We start from the raw sequence: 8,115 nt of genomic DNA, 5'->3' as shown, positions 1-8,115 counted from the left end.
GATCTTTACACTATATACTACAAGTTGAAAAATGCAAAAAACAAAGAATGGCAACGGGGACGAAACCCATCGGGTTTTGCCTTCCCAAACCCATCCCCACGAGAAAATCGCAAACCCGTCCCCGTCCCCATCACCGTGCGCGGGGCTAGTTTTTCGCCCGTCCTCTAAACCCATCGGGTTTCGGGGAACCCACGAGAAAATCAAAATATTTAAACAAACATAGTGGCGACAAAGAATAACATTTCAACAGCAAAATAAACACATTTCAGCAGCATAACTAAAGCAAATTTCAACAAAAAACAATAGTAGATGGTTCAACAGCTATATAGAGTGTATTTCAGCAGATTTAAACAACATACATAGTATATTTCAAAGGCAGCAACATAAGATAAATAGTAGCAACAATGATATCATTTCAGCAGCAACATAGTATATTTCAGCAGCAAAACAACAACAAATTTCAGCACAATACCCAGGAATAACATCTGCTAAAAGAAGCCTATTTCAGCACAACTATAGCCCATTTCAACAACGAAGATAGGCATATTTCAGCAGCAAATAGGAGCATATTTCGGTCATACATTGTTCAACAAGATGTCCAATTATAGAAATTCTGAAATAGAAATCATGGTTCACACATCACGAGCACAAATGATACCAAATTGTCCAATACATAAGTTCTAAAATAGATTTTGTAGTTCACAAATCAATTTAAAGTGGTCATCATCATGGCATCTTTCACATCTCCAAGCCTCCAAAAGACAATCTTCAAAGCATGCCAATTCAGAGTGCCAAGTCCTGTAGAAGATCAAAATTCACTCAAGCTAAAGTGAAATATGAAAAATATGTAGATGGGTATATGAAATGTGAAAGTACTTGTACTTCACCTGCATTCCCTCTTGAATGTCTTGAAGACAACTCCAAAAGCTTTGTCCTTCTTCATTGTCAGCATCTATAAGAATGAAATAAGTAGTAATGAACATCTAATGAAACATTACAGCAAGATAATGATAAACCATATGATGATATGTAAAGAAAGACACACCTTTATATTTGTTTCTTATCCAATCTTGTGAACACATCAAGGCCTCTAAGATTTCAGGGGTAAGACGACTACGGTGGTCACTTAGAACTAACCACTTGTGCTGAATGCTGATTTTGAGGCAACCATGCTAACCGGAGTTGCAAAAACATCACGTGCTAGCAACCTCAAAGTTGGATAGCGTGTTCCAGAAACTTTCCACCAATCTAACACATTGAACTTATCTTTGGACAATGGAACTAGCTCATCTTCCAAGTAACGGTCTAGTTCAGATTTCATCCTAAAAGATGCTGGCCTCTTTTGAGCAACACGTGCATTGAAGAGTGACATAAGGGCTGAGCTTCCAGAGAAGAGAATGAGGAAGATGGTTGCCCATGATCATCATCACTCTCAAGATTGTACTCCTCCAACAATGTGCATATCTTGGCAATTATTCCATTAACATGGTCCTCACATTCTGGACTAGAAGGACTAATACCATGCAACATAGCAAAGAAAACAAGTAACATTTCATTTTTGTGTCGAGGATCAAGAAGTGTAGCCATTCCCATTAGACCTTGAATATCAGTCCAATACTTGTTAAATTTCTCTTCCATGCTAAATGTCATGGCTTCTATCACCTCATTACCGCAAGTTGACCATTGCCTCATGTTCATTTTAATTTCACAAATCTTGGGAAAATATATGTTAGCAGTTACATAATCTGTCCCGGAAAACATTTTAGTGATTTCAAAGAACAGTCGCAGCCTTTCTACAACATCAATAGCAAATGCCCATTCTTCCTTAGTAGGGAGACTCTTGTATTGCTTCTCAACCTTCTTTAATCGCTCAAATACAACCTTATATGGTAGAGACACACTAAGCATTGTGAAAGTTGAATTCCACCTAGTCTTACAATCAAGTATTAATCTTCTTGTTATTTTGACCTTTTGAAACTTAGCAATTTCCTCAAACTTCTCTATTCGTTTTGGTGAGGCAATCCAAAAAGCGTCCTTTCAACTTTGTAAGCGTTCCTCCTTTCAACTTTGTAAGCATCCAGAATATCCTTCCTATGAATAAAGAGGTGACAATCAGACATTTAAGATATTAAACAAAACATAGCACATTAGTAGAACAATTCACAGTTGCATAAGACATACCTAATAGTGTTTCTTGTCACCATAGTAAACAAGGGTTGCAATGCACTAACAAATCTTCGGAACCCCGTATGATCAACTATGGATAAGGGGTACTCATGCAGCACAATCATGGAAGCAAGCATCTTTCTAGCAAAAACCTGGTTAAAAGTATAGTTCTCCACTGAAACTTTTCCTTGGCTACTAGAACTGAACCTCAAAGAAGATTGGCTCAATGTTTTACCATTACTATGGACCTTCTTCATAGTACAAGACGCCAAATGAACATGAAGATGCTTTGTCCCATTCTTTGATTCCCCTCCAATTTTCTTCTTACAATGAAGACATTGTGCCTTCCATCTCTCGTGGACCCTCACTTTCTTGAAATCAACCCAAACAACTGATGTGAGCTTTCTCTTGGAACCAACTGCATGTCCTTCCTCAGCCACATCTTCCTCTTCATCCTCATCCTCGTCTTCCTCTCCATCCTCATCCTCATCCTCATCCTCATCTTCCTCTTCTTCTCCTTCATCCGCAGCTTCCTCTTCATCCGTAATTTCAACATGTTCTCCAATAAACATTGCATCATAATCGACGGATTCATCAAATTCTTCGTCCACATCCTCAGATTCAGGCACACTACCTGTAACTGAATGTACAATTGTAGTTTCTATTAACGGTGTCGTCAATGAATCAATTAACCTATCAAAAAGAATAAAAACAGAATTATTAGCTTTGGTGTACATAGTGGCAGCAGCAATTTGGACTCTACTATATGTATTTCTTGCAAGTCTACTAAAAACAGTAGCAATTTGTACATGTAGCCTGCAATATGATGACCAGAAAAAACATGCTGCATATTGTTTGTACAAGGATTCTGAATCTATTTTGTTTCTTTCCTGCAGAAGTGTAATAGCTTCAACTTAACTTCTGAAACTTTAATGAAAAAGACCATATACTACAGTCTTATCGAAACCCTAGCAAATCTAATCCATGAATTCACAGAAAATTAACATCATCCATCACAAACCCTAGCACCATCCATCTCAGATTGTGAGAGATCGGGGTTACTCACCTCGTCTTTAACTTCTTGCGGACGTTGAAGTTGGATGGAGGCTCGGGAATCGGATTTGAAAGCCCTCTGCCTCCTCTTCCACGAAGGCCACGACCTGCTGCCTTTCCACCACCGCCACGCATAGTTGTAGTAGAGAGAGGAAGGTGGAAATTGGCTGCAGACTTCGCCGGTGGCACCGGCGGCGGCCCCCTTTCACCCGACTTGGGATGTGAAGAGGCCACCATTGAGTTCGTCAACGGTGGCGACACCCTTTCTCCAGATGAGGGCTCGAGCGAGGGGGAAAGGAGCGGGCGATACTTGCTGTTTGGCCTTTGACGCTGGGGGGTGGGGGGCCTAGGTAGTTTTGGGTTGGGCCGCGCAGGAGCACTGGTTGGTAAAAAATGTATTTTGCCGGGTTTGCCGGGTTTCGGGTTCAGGGACTACCGAAACGGGTGCAAACCCATGAAACGTGTCGGGTTGTATAATATGCCCAACAACAGCCCCGCGGGGATGAAAAGACGCCCATCCCCGTCCCCTAATAGGGTAAAAATCCGCGGGGACACGGGTTTCGGGGCCCCGTTGCCATCTTGACTCAGAGATGCCATCGCTACAGTTACCTCTATTTATTAGTTTTTCATGAATGATACGCCACCTGTTCAAACAACAAAATGACAAATGTCCACAACAATCATTTGAAACACCTCTTTTTTGGTAACCCCTTTCACCTTACCTTATTCAGTTTATAAAACTAAATAAGGTATGGGAAAAACCTTATTCAGTATTATAAACTAAATAAGCTCCCTTCTTTCTAAGATTAGTATGCACAGACAAATAAGAGTAGATTTTCTCTATAACTATTGGGAAATGAAACATTTTGGATGAAAGTATAGCATCAGAATAAAACTATAAACCAAAACTCGAAAGCAAATGACACAAAATAACACATATTCAAATTAAGCAGACAAGCATACCCCTCCTGGCGTGTCTTTCTCTTTTTTTGCCCATGTCATTCCCATTCTTGATAATTTTGCCTTAATCATATCCACTTGAAAAAACCCTGACAAAAATTTAAAACATGAATAGGTTCAGGAAAAATGAACATGGAATATGTACATGATGCAACTCCGGAACAACCAGGGTGTTGGCGTCGGGAGCCTGAAGCCGGTGGTGTTTGCAGTGCCCACCGATGGACAGACGTTTGTCACAATAAGTGTTGCCGCACCGTGGCATGGAGAAACACCATCGCGAGAAAGCCTCCAGCCATGCTGACTCATCTCCAAAGGGGTGCGGGTTGCTCCCTGCCATCGGTGCCTCTCCCTCGACCCCTCACCATACTCCCGGTCTCCTCCAGCACGACCTCGTGGTGTGACCATTGTCACATCCCTGTTGGTGGATGACTAGCGCATGCGCAAGCAGATGGTGTGGCGACGACAACGGTAACCTGAGTCGATGGCTAGGGTTAGCCGTCGGGGAGATGGAGAAGGTTTTTTGGAGCAGGACCTAAATGAAAGATGCACACGAAGACGACAAAACCTAGAGGCAGCATGGTTGCGGTCATGCCATGGTTGCAATGTGGAAGTTGGAGACAATGGCGCGTGGGGGGGGGGGGGGGCTCATGGCGGCGTAGATCCGGACATTGCCGTTGGTAGCCACAACTTGCCATTGACATCGTGGACACGGGCGACCGTTGATACGTCTCCAACATATCTATAATTTATGAAGTATTCATGCCATGTTTACAACAATTTTATATGGTTTTGGTACGATTTGATTAGAACAAACCCAGACTGACGCTGTCTTCAGCAGAACTACCATGGTGTCGTTTTTTGTGCAGAAATAAAAGTTCTCGGAATTGGTTGAAAACTTAGGTGATTTTTTATGGATCAAAAGAGACCCCCGAGGCATCAGAGTTGGGCCAAAAGAGTCCCGAGGCGACGGCAAGGTAGGGGGGGGCGGGCCCTACCACCCGGGAGGGTGCTCCTGTCTTGCCACTGCCTCGTGGACCCCCTTGACGTGAGACCGACGCCAAAAATTCCTATAAATACCAAAAACCCCAGAAAGAAAAACCTAGATCGTAAGTTCCACTGCCGCAAGCCTCTGTAGCCAGAAAAAGCAATCTAGGCCCTCTCTGGCACCCTACCGAAGGGGGCCATCATCACTAGAGGCCATGGAGGAGGAACCCAGAGGGGGCCATCATCACCATGGAGGCCAAGGACCAGAGGGAGAACCTCTCCCCATCTTGGGGGGTAGACCATGGAGGAGGAAGCACAAGGGGGGGTACTCTCTCTCCCCCCTCTCTCGGTGGTGCCGGAGTGCTGCCGGGGGAACCATCGCCGCGGTGATCGTCTTCATCAACATCATCATCTTCATCACCTTCCTCATCTCTTTTATGCGGTCCACTCTCCCGCGACCCACTGTAATCCCCTACTTGAACATGATGCTTTATGCCACATATTATGATCCAATGATGTGTTGCCATCCTATGATGTTTTGAGTAGATTTCTTTTGTCTTTGGGGTTGATTAATGATTTAGATTGGTTTGAGTTGAATGTTTTGTTTTGGTGCTGTCCTATGTCGCCTTCCGTGTCGCACACATGTGAAGGATTCCCGTTGTAGGGTGTTGCAATACGTTTATGATTCGCTTATAGTGGGTTGCTAGAGTAACAGAAGTTTAAACCCGAGTAAGGGGGTTGTTGCGTATGGGATAAAGGGGGCCTGATACTTTAATGCTATGGTTCATTTTTGACCTTAATGATCTTTAGTAGTTGCGGATGATTGCTAGAGTTCCAATCATAAGTGCATATGATCCAAGTAGAGAAATTATGTTAGCTTATGCCTCTCCCTCATATAAAATTGCAATAATGATTACCGATCTTGTTAACAATTGCCTAGGACAATTCCGCACACCGCTCCATCATTATTCCACACTCGCTATTTGTAATATATTCTAACTTTATGTTAACAGCACCTATTTTTATTTTTAGTTCTCTGATATCATACAAAGCTATACTCTTCATACCCACAACGTAGTTTTATTTCTCGTTTCTATATGGAAGCAAATGTTTGGTGTATGTAGAGTCGTATTAGTGGCAGATAGGACTTGAGAGAATATTGATCTTACCTTTAGCTCCTTGTGGGTTCGACAGTCCATACTTATCACTTCCATCTTTGGAAATTGCTACGATGATTCCTTGCACTTGGGGATTATCAAACTCTTTTCTGGCGCCGTTGCCGGGGAGCAATAGCGTGGGGTCGATATTCTCGTGTGTGCTTGTTTGCTTTTCTTCAATAAGTAGATTTGGTTTTCCCTTTTGTTTTTGTTTTCTTTAGTTGTGAGTGAAACAAACAAAAAAAATTAAAATAATGCAAAATACAAAAAATTAGTTGCCTCTTATGCCTAAAAACTTTTTCAAAAAGAGAAGTGATTGGAAGGTTATGCATTCGAGAACGAGGGTCGACCTTGAACACTTGTGTTCATGCTCATGGAAACAATGTAGAAATTTTCATGGAAGTTTATCAAAAATAATTATCCCCTTGTATATATCCATTGTATTATCAAAATAATGTGCCAAGGTTTGGCTTTAGAATGTTTAAATTGCTTGTTTGGTGTGTGCAGCAGAAAAACAGGAACTTTTGATGTAGTAATTGAATTTACATTTTTTACTGGAGCGTGATAAAATCTTGAAACTATTACACAGTACTGCTCTGAAAATTGTTTAGTTTTTCCTAATTTTTTAGAATTTTTGTAGTTACAGAAGTATACGAAGTTTCCAGATTGCTACAGACTATCCTGTTTTTGACAATTCTGTTTTCTATGTGTTGTTCACTTATTTTGATGAATCTATGGGTTGTATCGGGGGGTATGAACCAAGGTGAAGTTGGAATACATTAGATATAATGCTAATATGACATTGGAATGAGTTTACAACAGTACCTAAAGGTAGTGATTTGCTTTATTATACTAACGGATCTCAGAAGGTTTTTTGTTAAGTTTTGTGTGGATGAAGTGTTCAAAGATAGAGGAGCTATCGATATGAGAAGAATAAGGAGAGGCAAGAGTTCAAGCTTTGGGATGCCCAAGGCACCCCAAGTAAATATTTCAACGATACTCAAGCATCTAAGCTTGGGGATGCCCCGGTTGGCATCCCATCTTTCTTCTTCAACAATTATCGGTATACCTCGGTTTTTGTTTTGTTCACATGATATGTGTCTTTTGAGTTTATTTTTCCTTTCTTTTCCTTTATGCACCATGCTAGTATGATATAGTCCTTCATTGATTTATATAATGCTTCATGTGCTTCACTTAAATCTTTTTCATATGGCTTTATAGAATGCTCTTTGTGCTTGACTTAAATCTTTTGAGCATGGCTTTATAGAATGCTTCGTATGCTTCACTTATATATTTTGAGCTTGGATGTTGGTAAATATATATTAATTGTAGAATGCTCCATGAACTTCACTTATATCTTTTGGAGTATTAATAAGACTATCATCGAAATTGGGCTTGTAAGAGTATCATTAAAATATCATGCCTGGCTAGGGGCGTTAAACAATAGCGCTTGTTGGGAGGCAACCCAATTTTATTTTTTATTTTTTTGGTTTTTGGTTCTGTTTTTCAATAAATACACATCATTACCTCTGTAGTAATTGTGTTTTGGTGTTTCAATTAGTGTTTGGGCCAAGTAAGACCTTTGGGATGGCTTACGGTGATAGTTGATTTGATCTTGCTGAAAAACATAAACTTTTGCTCCCAATAAAATAATTTTCAAAAATCACAGAAGTGTGCTTTTGATCTGTTACACAAGATTGATATAAAAATTTCCCACGTTGTCCTATTTTTTCAGAATTTTTGAAGTAGCAAAAGGTTGTTGTTTAGATCATTACAGACTGTTCTGTTTCTGACA

Source organism: Triticum urartu, chromosome 1A (assembly GCF_056163025.1).
Source record: "Triticum urartu cultivar PI428250 chromosome 1A, HENAU_Tu73, whole genome shotgun sequence".
Lineage (NCBI taxonomy): Eukaryota > Viridiplantae > Streptophyta > Magnoliopsida > Poales > Poaceae > Triticum > Triticum urartu.
This window is presented reverse-complemented; position numbering follows the sequence as displayed.